Genomic DNA, 17,875 nt, shown 5'->3' with positions numbered 1-17,875 from the left:
TGTGTGTGTGTGTGTGTGTGTGTGTGTGTGTGTGTGTTGAGATTCTAGAAAGGGTGAAGAGAAAAGCAACAAAGATAATTTGGGACCTGGAGGCTAAAACATAAGAAGCATTGGGTATTTCTAATCTAGTGAAAAGAAGGACTAGAACTGACATGATAGCAGTGTTCCAATATTGGAGGGGCTGCAAAGAAGAGGGGATCAACTAATTCTCCAAAGCACCTGAGGGCAAGTCAAGAAGTAACAGATGGAATCTTATTAAGGAGAAATCCAACCTAGAAATAAGAAAACATTTCCTGACAGTGAGAACAATTAACCAGTGGAACAGCTTGCCTTCAGAAGTTGTGGGTGCTCCGTCACTGGAGGCTTTTAAGAAGAGACAGCCATTTGTCTGAATTGGTATATAGTCCCCTGCTTGAGGAGGGGTTTGGACTAAATGACCTCCAAGGTCCCTTACAACTCTGTTATTCTGATTTAGTCCAGAAATTATTGTAGCAGTATAGGTTATCAGGTAAACTTTTTGTCCTCTAAGAAATTTTTTGTTCTATTTTGAGATTACCTCCCTCTCAATATTTGCAGGATGTCCTCAGACCTCTTGCAACAAAAACAGTTTTCTTTCAAGGAAAGAAAGGGGTTGAGGGTTAAGGGTTGATGGTGCATGAGTGCAAAATTTGCTTAGATACATAATAACGTAGGTGCAAAGTATGGATGTAGAAGTACATATTTCCAAAATGCTGATCAGAAAAGCAACCAAGAGTGCACCACAAATAATATTTAAAATAAATAAAAGCTATGCAGTATGCCAAAGAGTTGTTTCTTGTTCAAAAATTTAAGCCTTGAGCTTTTTTGATAGCAATATTTGCACTCAGTTCTTTGTCTGCATCAGCATCTTAAACAGATGTGACTAGTGGTCGTTTTTGTCTACTACTAACAAATAGCTATAAATGTTTATTCTAGAAACCATCTTCTAGCAAATCTCTGTGGGAGTCCATTTGCACTTGATAGCTAGATTCTTAATATATTCAAGCGAGGCAGCTAAGATTTTTCTGTATTTTAGCTGGGAACTGACGGTACCTAAAGACGCACAATTTGACACCCCAAATGTATAGATATGGCCAACAGATGTGCACTGCAACAAAGCAGAACCTCTTTGCTGTATTTATTTGTTTGTATGCATGTTTGTTTGTTTTTCACATTTTGAAACCACCATCTTCCTAAAAGTTAGTTGCCTGGATTTTTAAAAACCATTATCCAGTAGTATCCAAAACTGTTGAGTACAATCCACAAACTCCTTTTAAAACCTCACACTGAATTTCTCATTTGCTGCTTGACAATAAGAAATCATTCACTTTGCAGTGAGTAATCATACTAAGTATGTTAAATTGCTATAAACGTGCTTTAATTAAATTTAATGAAGCAAAAATGAAAATACTCTAAAATTCAGCTTTTATTCTAGCCCTATCTATTTTGGTCCCAGACTTACCTACAGTATTTTGCAAGCCTATCTGAAAACAGAAGATAATTCTTCACATTATTTTGTAAGCAGTTTAAAAGAAACTATAGAAAAATACAAAAAGAAACCAACTAATTAAAAGGGAAGAAAGTTAACTTTAAAAGTAAAATAAAACAGAAAATAAAATAGTATTTATAATAATCAATTGCAAACAAAGAAAAATGCAACCAAATTACCCAATAATATCATATTATGTTGTCTCACAACATCATAACAAATAATCAGTCTCAGCACCTCTACATCAAGTCTTACAATCTATAAACTTTTCAGAATGACAAAATGAAGCACCACTTATATTGTCGTAGCGTATCATGAAATGTCTACAAAAAGAAGACATATTGTATAATGTTACAATTACTAGGAAAAAAAATGCCTTTTCAAAAAGAACAAATTGCACCTATCCTGTATTTAGTCTTCAACATTTGGAAAAATGACACTTTTCCAATTTCTCAAAACAATTTTCTTAGCAATTCCCCATAACCACTGTAGACAAAGATCCTGAATAATAGTTGAAAATCCTTCTTCACTAAGGGCTTGCTCTGAAAATCCATGTAGAACACCTCACGAATATTGTGAATGTCTTTTTTACCTTTTAATGAATTTTCAGAATATTTCTTTCTGTCCAGGTATGAGAGCAAAGCTGTTCAGATTTAGTCAGTGTGTTCTTTTTATATTCCTGCTTATATTTAAAAAAAAATATAAGTTTACTTTGATATTTTCTTTCACTTTAGATCCAATCAGAGTAGGGTGTCATTGTTCTTGGTTTTCATAACAATGTTATCGAAAATAAAAGAATAGTCCAGCAGGCCGAAATATTTATAAAATACAATGAGGAATATATATATAAGGATGCTTCTAGAACATAAGATGGGGAATCTTGATCCTGCTTGATTGAAAAAGAAATGATATTTAGAATTTGAATAGCAACTATAAATCAAGAAGATAGCACTTCTATTGTCCAGGACATGCAACTGCTGGTTTGAAAATTGCAGACTTTCAACGGAATACCTTGCAATTTGCAAATACTAAAACAAAAATGTATCAGCAGTTTAGGATTCCGAAGATGCTCTCTTGTTAACATAAGTTGAAAGTGATAGAACATCTCTGTTACCATCATTAATTTTTATGATAGGTAACTCTGCAGTTTGTGTGTGTGTGTGTGTGTGTGTGCGTGCTTCTATGATCTCTGTCTCTTTCTCTCTCTCTCTCTTCTTCACATAAGCATCACAGAATATATTCCTTGCATGTCATTAAAGATTTCCCAGTTCATTTGTTTATTTTCTCATAACCGCCTGTGTGATGCATCTGTGAGAGTGGATAATAGATAAAGAGGGGGGGAAAACTACACACTCTATGTATTGATTAATACTGCACTGCATTGTGCTGTATTACATTGCATGGCAATGCAAAATATATGCACAAGCAGCCGTGCCAAACATCTGCCAGTGTAAATTATCTGTGCTACATTGGCTCCTAAAGAATTCTATGATTGCTCTTACAAAGTGCTGAATTGGACAATCACTGTTCCACAACAGTTTGCAGAACTGAAGATTGAAAAGTCCATTTCCATATTCCATATTCCATATATTGATTATTTTACCCTTCGGGAGTGATAAAGAGACATTCCATACCTATGTCTCTTGTGACAAAGGTTACCTTGCCTTTGTGGCTACCTTGAACTGATAAACAAACTAATTAGCAAATAAAAGTAAATGTTTCCATGTTGTGAAAAATGAATTGTATCACTTCCTGTAAAGAAATTTTGCAATAAAGAGTCTTTAGTTTGTCTCATAATGAACCTCTCTGGAACGTGCAATGACAGGTTAGTACAGCTCATTAACTGAAAAAAAAAGATTTAAATTTGTTTGCAATTGAAAAAATGCAAAAGTAGATAAGTAGTCCAAGTTACAGAAGAAACATCATTCATTTTTGATACCTTCTTGGCCTATCAACATTAATTCCAAGTGCTTACTGTATCAGTTAAGACCAATGTGTGTGTGTGTGTGTGTGTGTGTGTGTGTGTGTATAAAAATAGTTAACAAGCATTTGACACATATCTCTCCTTGCATCTCAGCTAACAAAGCGAGAGAGAGCCTGTGGCCTAGAGGTGAAAACAACTGCCTAATGTGCAATCAGCCCAGGTTCGAATCTCAGAAGGGTATGGCTGACTGATGATAACTAATAAGTTTGAAATGCATATAAGTCTCCCTTAATTCTTTGTTAGCAATTTAAAAGGTGGCTTCAGCTTCGTTCTTCTGGGAGAAGGTACTATATATAAGGTACTATATATAAGGTACTCTTCTCCTGTAATTCATGCTGGCTTGACTCTTAGCAAACATAATATATATACATATACATATACATATACATACACACACACACACACACATATACATATATATATATATATATATATATATATATATATATATATATATATATATATATATATATATATATAAAGAAAGAAAGAAAGAAAGAAAGAAAGAAAGAAAGAAAGAAATGAATGCACATTGGGGGGAATATAATAATTTGAGGAAGAATATAGCAACATATTTTTTTTAATCTGCTGAATTTTCTGTTTAAAAGACAAATATTATAATCATCGCCCTATTACAACATAGAGTTATTATAGACATTTGGTGTTTTTTTTCTTTTCTTTTTATGATCCTTTAATTCCTTTTATTCGGGGTGGAGTTGGGGGAATGAATGGAGCTGAGCATTTACTGTCCGGATGCAATTCCTGATGCTTGCAGCAGATATTTTCTCTTCGCATCTTGATAGAGAAACATCTGCCCCTGCCTAGGATTGAAATCTCAGCCTTGCAAGTAGGAGGTGAGGATCTTCATCTCGAGGCCACTGCACTACTCACAGGGATATTGGAGACTAAAAGGAAAATAAGAAAGGAAAAATAAATATTTTAAAGTCTGTTGTCATGTTATATGTATATGTGTAAAACATGTGCACTTTGATGTATTAAATATGTGTTTGGAATTTGACTTTGGGTATGTGTGTACAAACTGCCCATAGTAAGGTAGCAGTTAGCAATTGCTTTCCTAAACAGAAAGATTAGATTACACAGCAGCAAGAGAGCACATTGTCCAATGGAAGACAACTGAAGAACACAGTAATCTGCAATCGAAAATTTAACATCTAGGAGCATCTTGCCAAAACATATCAGTGAAGATATGATTTTTTAAAGCTGGTGTACAATCAAATCAACATGAGAACAGATCAGGAGCTACTTAAGAATACAGGGTGGATATACAAGTATTATACCTAAGACACTTAGGTAGCAGTTTGCAAAGCACTTATTCTAGATGGAAGACTATCATGTTGTCAGGTAATTTCCCTGCTGCTATGCCCTCCCAATTTTTTATTCCCCACCCCCCAAAAAGATCTATCTTTGGAAGCTTATCAAAAAGAGATAAAACCTAGAATTAAGGGCAGGAGAGGAGGAATCCTATCTGTGAGAACAATTAATCACTGGAATAGTTTGCTTCCAGAAGTTGTGGGTGCTTCATCAGCAGATGTTTTTTTAGAAAAGATTGGCCAGCCATTTGTCCAAAATGGTATAGGGTCTCCTGCTTATGAAGGGGGGTTGGAGTAGAAGATCTCCATGGTCCCTTCCAACTCTGTTACTCTTTCCTTTTGTAAAGCAGTTGGCAATCATTTTCCTTCCTGAGAGTGGGCTTTCCTGGGGGAGTGTTTGTGTGTGTGTGTGTGTGTGTGTGTGTGTGTGTGTGTTTAAATGATACTGCTCAGTTGTTGTTGTTAGTTGCGAAGTCGTGTCCGACCCATCACGACCCTATGGACAACATTCCTCCAGGCCTTCCTGTCCTTCTGGAGTCCATTTAAACTCACACCTACTGCTTCAGTGACTCCATCCAGCCATCTCATTCTCTGTCATCCCCTTCTTCTCTTGCCCTCAGTCTTTCCCAGCATTAAGCTCTTCTCCAGTGAGTCCTTCCTTCTCATTAGGTGGCCAAAGTATTTGAGTTTCAGCTTCAGGATCTGGCCTTCTAAAGAGCAGTCAAGGTTGATCTCCTCTAGGACTGACCAGTTTGATCACCTTGCTGTCCAAGGGACTCACAGGAGTCTTCTCCAGCACCATAGTTCAAAGCCCTCAATTTGTTGGTGCTCAGCCTTTGTTGTGGTACAACTTTCACAGCCATACATTGTAACTGGGAAGACCATAGCCTTAACTATAAACACTTTTGTTGACAGGGTGATGTCTCTGCTTTTTAGTGTGCTGTCTAGATTTGCCATGACTTTCCTCCTCAGGAGCAAGCGTCTTTTAATTTCTTGGCTGCAGTCCCCATCTTTGGTGATCTTGCAGCCCAGGAAAATAAAATCTGTCACTATCTCCATTTCTTCCCCATCTATTTGCCAGAAATTGAGAGGGCCGGATGCCATGATCTTGGTTTTCTTAATGTTAAGTTTTAAGCCAACTGCTCAGTGGTGGTATTCAAATATGTGAACAACTGGTTCTTTGTGTGGATGCCACTTCTGGAAGTCCATTTTGGGCCTGGGCAACAAAAAATTAGCTACCGGTTCTGCCAAAGTGGTGCGAATTGGCTAAATTCCACCACTGATACTGCTATATACATGTATGTGTATAACTGTACAAAATCAAAGCATCAAACTGAATAACTACTAGGTTTGAAACAGATGTTCCTTTTTTGCATTTTCCTGCTTGTCTGAAATGAGCTCTGCCATGAATTCTTTTGTGCTCAAGACCAACCTTAATTTTTTCAATGTATGAGTGGGATAAGAATTAACCAGCAAAGATGATTTAATATAATAAGTATGCATGTAGGAAGGTAAAAAACTAAAACTGATCTTTAGTCACCTTTCTTTCTCTGAAATAGCTCAAAGACTTTAACATCAAGTTTGGGATATCTTAATGTTCAATGAGCAAGCAATGTAAAATCTAACCATAATAGTTTGTCATAGCTGTTATATGTTTTGAAATAGAAGTGAGGCTGGCAAACATAGTCTTTCCTCAAAGTTTGCATTTGAAAATAATCAAGTTGAGCCCTGTTGCTACTTGTGCACCTGTTTCTGTTGACAGTAATTATATGTTTCCCTAAGAGTTGACATACAGGTAGGCAAAGTTAACTGTTGGACTCTTCTTACACTCCAAATTCTGTTCTGGACAAGTAGCAAGCAAATAAATACACCTGAAAACATGAACAAAATAGAAATAAGCTACAGATGTCCTCATTTTGTTTTTTTTTTAAGGAGAGAAAATGGAAAGAAATTTCTGGACATATTGGGAGAATTATCTCTTCTCATCATTCTAAAACATTATAATTGACCTGGTGGAAATGGGGATTTCTTTGGTTCACTTCATGTTCCAGGAAAAAAAAAACACCACAACACTCATATGATGTGCTTTGTTCCGTTAAGTCCACTAACACAATTTTTTTTTAAAAAAAATGTTTTATGTATTCTCTGAATTCCCCAAACTAAGAGAGTAAAACTGTTGCAGAATTGCGCAGGGTAATATTGAGTGGTGAGCCTAAATACTGCCCATCTTATTTAGATGATTATACTTATCATTTCATTGGTATACAGTAAGGTTCCATGTGATCTGTGCAATTTAATGAATGCCTTGTTATTTGGAAGGGATAATTTTGAAAATAGTTAATCAAACTGCCATCCAATCAGCCTGTTGGGCATCATAAGATTTTTTGTATAATATGTACATTTATGATAAATTGGTGGACAAGATGCTGCAGGACATCTGAACAACAGAACAAGCTGGTTTCAGAGCATGTTGCATCAAGTCTAGATCAGTTTTGTTCTCCAGAATAACAAATATATGACCCACCCTTAGTTGGAACATAAATTTCACATAGGCAACATTTGATTCATTATCCAGAAACAAATATGGGAAAAATGGTTTGCCTCTTACATCAACCTACATCTCCCTATCCCAATTATGAAACTTCACCAAAACAATCCAATGTAGGTTTGCTGTGACTCTCAGGGGCACCTTTGATTTACTATCCTTATTTAAAAAAAACAAAACAACTATTAATGTCCATAAATTCATGGAAGAAAACTTTGTGTTATCCCTGTCCCTGATAATTCAATAGAGTTGTTTCCATTCTTGGCATGCAGACATTGCCTTACCACATTTCAACTGCAGGGTGAGTAGACTAATCCCCAATCAAAATAAAGATAAAGTATCTTGGTATCAGTCAGCAAAAATTCAAAAGAAAATAAAGACAAACAAGGCAGTCAGGAATTTCATCCTGCAGATATTACATTCATTAAGAAACAGCTTAGAAAGGTTTTAGGATAAATATATACTGTATTAGAGAAGTGCACGGCTGACTGTGGTTTCCAGTACTTTAGCATTCAATCTTTATCTTTTTTGCAGTAAATCCTTCTTGGTGTAGGTGGAAAATGAAAACCCAGAATGAAGAGGAGAGAGAGATCAAAGGAGATATAGGACAGCCAAGGCTGTATACAGAAATTTGTGGAAAAAAAATCTTCAGTGAAAAATGTTCATTTCAATGCATACACAAACATGAAAAGAAAAAAAGAAAAGAAAAAGAAAGGGTGGAGGAGAGTTTTTTTTAAAGAGAATGAATTATGGGTTGACTAGTGAGAACAATTAACCAGTGGAACAGCTTCCCTTCAGAAGTTGTCAGTGCTCCATCACTGGAGGCTTTTAAAAAGAAATTGGATAGCCACTGAAATGGTATAGGACACCATTTTGATCATGTCACGTGATGTATCGTGATGTATTGTGACATATTTTACCTTTGCAGAGCCGGGGTGGGCGTGGCCTGTGTTTGACACCCCTGGTATAGGGTCTCCTTGAGCAAGGGGCTTGGATTAGAAGACCTCCAAGGTATCTTCCAACTGTGTTATTCTGTTAATAATGTAAATATGGGGACAGAGAGTACTTGTAGTTTGTTACAATGCTATAGTTTCATTAACCTGAGATTTCTTGTTGTGTAGTTTTGATACTCCATCTATGCTCATATAAGGTAAATACTCCTTTGAGTTAACTTGGATACTGCTTTTTCTCCATGCTCATCTAAATGTAAAGACTTCCTTGAGTTGAACTTAAGTCCTTTTATGGGGACATCCATGTAATGTTCTTCAAAGCAACATCAAATTGTTCTCCTGACTGTCTTTTTCAAATACATATTATACAGATGGACTTTCTTAATGATCTGAGTGCCTACTAGATCCAATCCCACTTTACTCTGGGACGTCAGATGAGCTTGGATAGATACTAGAGCTAGCTGGCCCCACTTCAGGTATACTATCACTCTTCCATTTGACTTGTCTTAATCAGAGTTCAGGGTGACTTTTTCTCTTTATTAATGCTGCTAGAATTGGAATGGACCATGTTTATAGCCATATCCTTGGTAATGAAAGAAGGTAGAAATGAAAAAAGAGAAATATTCTCTTATTCCCTTTTATATTAGGCTAAGAATACAGGTCTTTGACTCACACTCATTTGTTTAGTGACCATTCAAAGTTACAACAGTGCTGCAAAAAGTGACTATGACCATTTTTCATGCTTATGACTGTTGCAGCATCCTCAAGGTCATGTGATCAAAATTTGGCTGCTTGGCAACTGGCATGTATTTATGACAGTTGCACTATCTTAGGGTCACATGAACATCTTTCGTGACCTTCTGATAAGCAAAATCAATGGAGAAGCCAGAATCACTCAACAACCATGTTACTAATTTAACAACTGCAATGATTCACTTAACAACTGTGGCAAGAAAAGTTGCAAAATGGAGCAAAATTCACTTAAGAACTGTCTTCTCTTAGCAACAGATATTTTGGTTCAGTTGTGGTCATAAGTTGAGTACTACCCGTAGCTATCATGCCTGCATCATTGCTTCTAAAGTTTATAAAGTATAAGCAATGTCTAAAGGAGGCATTCTTGTTCTGCTTTCTGCATTGGTTGTTCAGAGTGAGATCCTCTGCATATATGAGAATTTATTTATAGTGTGCCCTGGATAAAATGGAAATATATTAATTTCTCATATTTGACATATGTGACCTATAAATGGGAGGGGGAGATATAAGGAATTTATTCAAGGAATTGTAGTGATATTTCTTTTTCTCCAAGAATTTATTCTATGAGTTCAATAATGGGCTGTGAAAGGAAAGTCTTCATTAATTTATTCCACTGGAGAAATTCATAATAGTTAAAAATGTTTAATCAGTAAATACAGAGACATTATCATAGTATTTTGATGTTGTCTTGCTGTAAATCCATTACAACGAGAATAATAGGTTAATTTTGTGTTGACAAAATAATCACTAGCTTTATCAGCATGAGTCCCATTTGTGTTTGTGTGTGCATTATACCAAGTTGCTCTCACTTATTTAAAAACGGATGCAAAAGCATATTATTAAGGCAAATTAATTTTTTTCCCCACTGAGTTAGCAAAACATGGAAGGTTTTTGTATTCACAAGGTTTTAAATACAACAATAAGTTTATATGATAGCATACATTAGTAACGGGTTTAAAAATAAAGCTTCATCAAAGTTCTTTCCAAACTATGCAGCATGGGAAGCTGAACATTTGTTTAGCAGTTCTTGATAAATGAAATCAAAGATGGAGAGCAAGGCAAATGAGCACAAACAAACATGCCAAGGTACAAGAGATGCTTAAAAAATTAAACATAGGCTTCCTCATATGTTAATATAACATTAGTGTATTTGTTCTACCAAAAAGAAGTTCCAGAGAAATAAAACTTGCAGTGCATTGTAACCTATTTATGGTGTAACAATATTTGTAAAAAAATAAAATCTAATGCTAATACTACCATAATTTAAACCAATATTGAATATTGCCCCTGAAAAGAAAAGTTCTTCCAGCTTCATAAGTGATCTAAGAAGTCTTTTGAAGGTCTTTTAAAATCTCAGGAGATCAGATTCCAAATATATCTGGGAGGGAGAGAAGGAGGGGGTGTCAATTCCAAAGAGTAGAACTTTCTGAAGAAAAGCTAAACAATTCTGATTGCATGATCAAGCAGAGCACACAGGAACACGAACTGTAATCAAGTTATTCAAATATCGGGATGTTCCTATAGGCACAGTTCCAGCATTCACTGCTATGAAGTTCAGCATCAACCACATGCACTGGTATAAATCAATAATATTGACATAATATTCTAATGTTGGCCTTGTCTTAAAATTTCATTTATTTTAAGACTCTGAAGATGGAGCTTGAAGCAGGAAGTTTTATCTTGAATTCATACCATTTCTTAACCTCAGCTTCTTTTCTCATACTGATATAATTAGAATAATTAAGTAATGATTGACGTTTCGGGCATCTTTTACATACTATATAGCCACTGAAAATCAGGCTGGATGCTAATTCTTCAGTCTTCACTTTTCTCTGAGTTTTAAAGGAAAGTTTTATTTTTGGCTTACTAAATTATTGCAATTTGGAGGGAAGGCTAATACAAAAGGACTTTTAGTTTTTTTTTCTTTTTTTTTAATCAGTAATCTGCCTGGTGATCCTGAAAATTTTACAGACGAATGTGCTGGTTTTGCTCCAGTCTTTCAGAGAATAATGAATGAGGGGATACCCCAAAGGTTCAGAAATGAAAGAGTTAAACAAAAGCATAACTCTGATATTTTATCAGACTTAATCTGTCAGTCCAGATAGTGGTCAGAAACAATCAAAAATCATACACACACACCCTGTTAATTAGAAGAGGAGATTCACAAAAATTGTGGATCAAGTATCTTGAGATTTTCCTTGTGGGAGCCAAAAAAAAATATGAATCCACTATAATCATGCACCCCATTACTCAATACATTCATCATATATCTTATTATAAAAATGCAAATGAAATTCAGTGTTTATATATGGGACAATATACTATCTCTCTGTTTAACGTGCATAAGACTAGTAAGTGCTGGAAAACAACAATAAGGGGAAAACATATTGCATATTCATGCTGCCTTTCATCTGGAAGTTCAACGTCCCACACATGGCAGTTTTTCCCTAATTTTAAACCCCAAAGCAACAACCCTATGAAGCAGACTGAGAACAATTGTCCCATGTTACCCAAAGAGCTTAATGTTTGAATGACGGCTTGAATCCATGTCCTGCTGCAAGGCTGGTATCTTAGCTGCTGCTGTATATTGTCTATATGGCTTATCCAGACTTCTCTATTGTCTATATGACTTATCCAGACTTCTCCTTACCCTTTATGGAAACAATGAGTTGGACTACGCTGAAGCTTGAGATGACATAAAGAAGAGGCGGTGTTTCCTTTGGTTTCTAATATGCATGGGGCAGGAATATACATGGAATAGGCTGCTGTGAATTAACATTTTAGCTATAGAATATCAAAATACTACATTTTTTTTATCCTAAACATCAAAATACTACTTCGATATTTTCTAAAGCAATCAATAGAAAGGCATCCTAATTGTCAAATGCAGAGGTGAAATTTCTGAAAAGGAGAAGCATTTCTTAAAATCAAAGATAGGTATTGAAATCAGTTAGAAATCTTAGCAATGAGGTATTAAACTGAGAGAGACAGAGAGAGAAAGAGACAGAGAGAGACAGAGAGACAGGCAGAGAGAAAAAGAGAGACAGACAGACAGACAGACAGACAGAGACAGAAAGAGAGAGAGAGAGAGAGAGAGGAAGAGAGCGACAGAGACAGAGACAGAGAAAGACAGAGACAAAGAGACACTCAGAGAGACAAAGAATGCAAGAGATAGGCAAGCAGACAATATAACTGAGAAAGAAGTATGAATATTTATGCATCCAAAAACGTTATATTTCCTAAAATTGTAATTTATTTTAATTGGAAATTATCTTGAAATACATTCTGACAGGTACAATAAAAGCCATGTTCCCTTTAACATTTGTAACTTTCCTAGTGGAAGAAATTATTTGGGTCATTTGCCGCAAAAGTGAAGTCACCGTGTGTGTTAGGTTGACTGCATTCTGTGAAGGACAATTTGTGATTTGAACAGTGGCTGGAAAGGAACATTGCCCTTTGGCAGATGGTGGGAGAGCTGCAGATTTTAGCCATAGAATGATTAGCTACTTTGGAGAACAAATTGAGGCATAATACAACTTATTTGACCATTTACTGTATAGGAGCTGCAAGCCTCAAGGCAACTAAAATACTCATTTGGATAATTATAAAAAGCTATGTCATATAGATCAGCTATTACATTCTATCATAGTAAATAAATCCTTTCTGGATTTGGCCACAAAGAACCTACACAGCATTTTCCTTTCTCTAGATTCTGAAGTCGAATGGAAGAAATTATTAAACTAAACTACTTTGGCAGGAGTACTATAGTTATACAATGTTGTGTGCCTTAAATGTTTCATACTGTCCCCCATCATATTGTATTTGTGATTGTAAATTTAAACTGATGAAACAATAATTAAAAACAGAAGAAAGATACTGCTGTGTAAACCAGCATACAGTTTCCTTCCACAAGAAATCTAATGATAATAGGTGGTCTTTCACTTATATTCTTTATCATCTGATATTGGGAAGTCTTCTTGCTGCTGATGAAGTAAAATTAATTCTTTTTCAAGCTCTTCTTGACTCCTAGTAACCATAGAGACAGAAAACTGCACTTTAGTTATCAGTGGTGAAAATGTAATAATATGCCCATTCTAATTAGTAAGGAATACAATTAATTAATTACATAGGTCTACCAACTTGTTTTTTTCCCCTGGTGCTTCCAACAGCTGCATAACGCAGATGCTGTTATGCCAAATGGGCAAGATCTGGGTGTTCTGGCTAGAGGTAGTATAAGATTGTAAGTGGGAGATGTTAAGGTATAATTATTATCACTAACATTGTTATTATGCTGCTGCTATTTGTGTTAAATCTAATCTGGATCTTTCTCATAAAAAGTTGGCAAAGATAGCTACACCTACATGGTTTAGTGGTTTGGCATCCAATCTGGCACAGAATCTCTGACAGCAAAAGTAAGTTGATAGGGAGTGTGTCACTTTGTGTTTTCATGGTGCTAAAATTATTCCACATTTCTCTTCAGTACCTTAGGACATTGTTTCTTGGTTTGTTTGTGTGTATATTTTAATCCCTGGATTGCTAGGGTTTTGGTCCTCCTTCGTCAATTTCATATTATTACAAAAAATCCCAGGTACAGAATTATAATGTATTTGACTCCTTTAGACAACCTGCTTTAATGGCTGAATTCATCTCATTCTTTTAAGTCAATTTAATGCTTAGTGAACCTCCAGTGATCAGAATACTGGAAAATTATTTTTCTACACATCATGGACAGTAATGTAGTAATATAATACCTGTTTGATCATATTATGCAACATTTCCTTTTGTTCTTACCTTCCTTCTTTTATAAGCATGCATTCTCATCCAGTTTACATAAATGAAATTATAGCTAATATGTGCAGTAATTTTGTTCAGTGAACTTTAAACATTCTTCTCCCATAATTATATGTATATGTATATGTATATGTATATGTATATGTATGTATATGTGTATATATATATGTATATATATATATATATATATATATATATATATATATATATATATGTGTGTGTGTGTGTGTGTGTGTGTGTGTGTGTATACACACACACACACATACATACATACATACATATACATATACATATACATATACATATACATACATACATACACACATACACATACATACATACATACATACATACATACATACATATATATATATATATATCTCATACCTGTGAAGGACAGTGGTACCTCGTTACTTGGTATTAATTGGTTTGGGGAGGCATGCTGGCATTAAAAACTAAAAATGCCCCCCCCCCCCGAAAAAAAAGCCAGATAACTTATTACAGGACCCTTTGTTTTGGCTGGGAAGAACTTTCTGTCTGATTTGATGAGTTTTGAAGTACTTGAATACGGAGGTACCATTTTAATTAATATACAAATTATGTCTGAAATATAAACAGATCAGATGAACAGCAAGCTATAGCAAATTGGAAGCTGCAAAAAGGAATTGCAAAAGATGCACCCATCTTGTGCATAAGTGAAATATGGAATCTCTCTGTAGCAAGAAGTTGATATTCTGAGTACCATAATCTGAGTTTATGTTTGACTCTGAATATACAGTAAGATATCCCACGTCTCTAAAATTAATTACATCCATCTTTGATATTTCCCTCTTGAATTGACGGCAGGAAGGACGAGGGAGACGTGTCTTCGGTTAACAGATTTATTTAGTCAGCCCGGACAACAGAACAGAGGAAAACATGCCTTATATAGGCAGCAGTCAAACGGGACAGCAAATCAGCTGGGCGTGTTCTTCCCGCCAAGAACAGGGGGCCAATCGGTCAGCTGTCAGGGCAGAATCTCCCCAGCGACAACGCTAGCGAGTTAGCCAGGGAGGGGATCCCGTCAGCTGGTTTTGGCTGGCGGGCGGCGTTTTGACAGCTAGCCGCCACTACTGCGCATGCGCCAATTTTGACAGCTTGCGGCTGCCGCTGAGGGCTAGCCGCGGTTTTGACAGTTCTGGATGTAACGCGCATGCGCGCCGTTTGACAGCTGTCAAACGGCCGCGTGTACTTGTAGGCCGCGTGATCGGCTGCGCGTGCGTAGTCTTTTGACAGCTGTCAGTGCGGCCGCGTGAAAGCGGCCTATGACAGCTGTCATTATGTCTTGGAATATATTGCACCCCTTTCCCCCCCCCTTGAACTGAACACATAACTTGGAGAAAACTTTAACTGGTGTTGGAACTGTTTGGCAAACTTCCGGCCCATTCGAAATCCGACAAGTATGCTGGCGGCCTCTTCTGACGAGTGGATCTGTGAGGTGCAGGCTCTTCTATGGTTACGGGGGCTTCCACGGGGGGAATGGGCGGCGGGACTGTATGGCAAGGGATATCTTCCGGGTAGTTGGTGCTGGGGGGTTCAGGATTTTCTGCCGCCGCTTCTGGCGTGGTGGTGTTGGGGGGTGACCGGGGGCGAAGCTGGTCTGCGTGCCTCCTAAATGTGAGTCCTCTGCCCACGTTGATGGTGTATGACAGGGGGCCGGTTTGATCGAGAACCACCTGGGTCCATTTATCCCTTCCCCCATAATTTCGGGCCCAGACATTTTGTCCCTTAGTGAATGTTTTGTGTGGCAAGTTGTTGGTTTTTTTGGCCGCTGGCCTGTCTGGGTGCAGTCTGTCAAGTCGAGTGACCAGTCGGCGACCCCATCTCAGTTCTGCCGGAGATTTTCCGGTGGTGGACACGGGAGTGGTGTGGTGTGCGAGGAGGAAGCGGGCGAGTCGACGGTGCCAGTTTCCGACGATCATTCTGCGCAGAGAGTCCTTGGTGGTCTTCACCATGACCTCTGCGAGGCCATTACTGGACGGGTGGAACGGGGCCAATGTTGCGTGTCTAATACAGTTCCTCCTCGTGAAGATCTGGAAGTCACGGGAGGTAAATTGAGGTCCGTTGTCAGTAATTATGACATCTGGGAGACCGTGGGTGGCAAAGACTCCCCTTAATGCTTGAATGGTGGCCTCTGATGTGGTACTTGAAACCGGGAGAACCTCCAGCCATTTAGAGTAACTATCTACAATGATTAAAAAGGTTTGTCCCTGGAATGGTCCTGCATAATCGAGGTGGATGCGGGACCAAGGATTGGAAGTGATTTCCCATTTGTGAACTGGGGCGTGTGGAGGGGCGGGTCTGGTTTGCTGGCAGAGATAGCAGCCGGCTACATGCTGCTCGATGTCCCTGTCTAAGGATGGCCACCAGACATAACTGCGTGCCAGGGCCTTCATTTTTGAAATGCCAGGGTGTCCTTCATGTAGTGTATGGAGAACCCTGGCCCTGTGGCATGAAGGGACTATTACTCTGCACCCCCAGAGGATGCAGCCTAAGTGTGTTGAAAGCTCGTGTCGTTTTGCAAAATATGGTTGGATGGGGGGGCAGGGGCAGGATGATTGCCATCCTGATGTGACCCATGATAGTACCCTGCTGAGGGTGGGATCCCTGCTTGTGGCTTGTGCGATGTCTTTTGCTGTTACTGGGCATTCTGCGTGTTCTTGTATGGCCAGGACTTGGCCGGCTGGGGCTGGGTCAGGGTCTATTTGAGGCAGTGGGAGCCTGCTGAGGCCGTCTGCATGGGACATTTCCTTCCCAGGCTTGTAGATTAGTTGATAAGAGTAAGCAGATAGGAATGTCGTCCAGCGAAGCATTCGCGGGGATAGAATTTGCGGGGTTTGGCGGTCCCATGTGAATATGCCCAGGAGAGGTTTGTGATCAGTATAGATTTTGAAAGGTCTGCCATAGAGGTAATCATGGAATTTCTTAATTCCAGCTACTATAGCCAGGGCTTCCTTATCTATTTGCGCATAGTTGCGCTCGGTTTTTGAAAGTGTCCTAGAGTAGTATGCGATTGGTGCTTGCGTGCCATCGTTAAGGGAGTGGCTGAGGACTGCCCCGATGCCATAAGGTGAAGCATCGCAGGCGATGCATAGTGGTTTGGTTTCGTTGTAATGCGATATGGTTGTATCGCTAGATAGTAATTGTTTTAGCTTTTTGAAACTATCGTTATGAAGTGGGGTCCACTGCCAGGGGGCTCCTTTGTCCAGGAGTCTATGGAGTGGTTCCGCTATTGTGGCTTTTCCGGGCAAAAATGAGTGGTAAAAGTTTAGGAGCCCTAGGAATGCCTGGAGCTCCGTTTTATTTTTTTTGGGGGGGGGGTGCGGCTTGTATTGCTTGTATTTTTGCATTGGTGGGGTGAATGCCTTTGCCGTCTATTTTGTACCCCAGGAACTCTGCGGAGGGTACTCCGATTGAGCACTTCTCACGTTTTAATTTTAATCCAGCTGCACGGAACCTTGTGAGGACTTCGTGCAGCCTGGTTGCTAGTGAGTGGGTGGAGTCGCCCGCGATGAGGACGTCATCAAAGTACGGGCAGACTCCTGGGATGCCTTTGAGAGTTCGTTCCATGACTTCCTGGAATATTCCAGGTGCCACGGAGATGCCAAATTGGAGGCGGTTCACTTTGAACGCCCCTCTGTGCGTCACTATGGTTTGGGATTCTGCGGTTTCCCTGGTTACAGGGAGTTGCAGGAAAGCATGTGCCAAGTCTAATTTGGCAAAAATGGAGCCAGACCCTATTTCTGAAAGGACATCTCTAACTGATGGGACTGGGTATGCATGGGGATTGAGTGCGCGGTTGAGGGTCGCTTTATAGTCTGCGCAGATTCTCACTTCCCCATTGGGTTTGACAGGTGTCACGATGGGGGTTTCCCAAGTTCCGCTGTCAGTGGGTTCTAGGACTCCTAGTTTGAGCAAGCGGTCTAATTCCCTGTCTATTTTTGGTTTTAGGGTGAAGGGAACTTTCCTGGCTTT

Source organism: Vipera ursinii (genome assembly GCF_947247035.1).
Source record: "Vipera ursinii genome assembly, chromosome: 4".
Lineage (NCBI taxonomy): Eukaryota > Metazoa > Chordata > Lepidosauria > Squamata > Viperidae > Vipera > Vipera ursinii.
The sequence above is the reverse complement of the archived record's forward strand: the minus strand, read 5'-3'. Positions refer to the sequence as shown.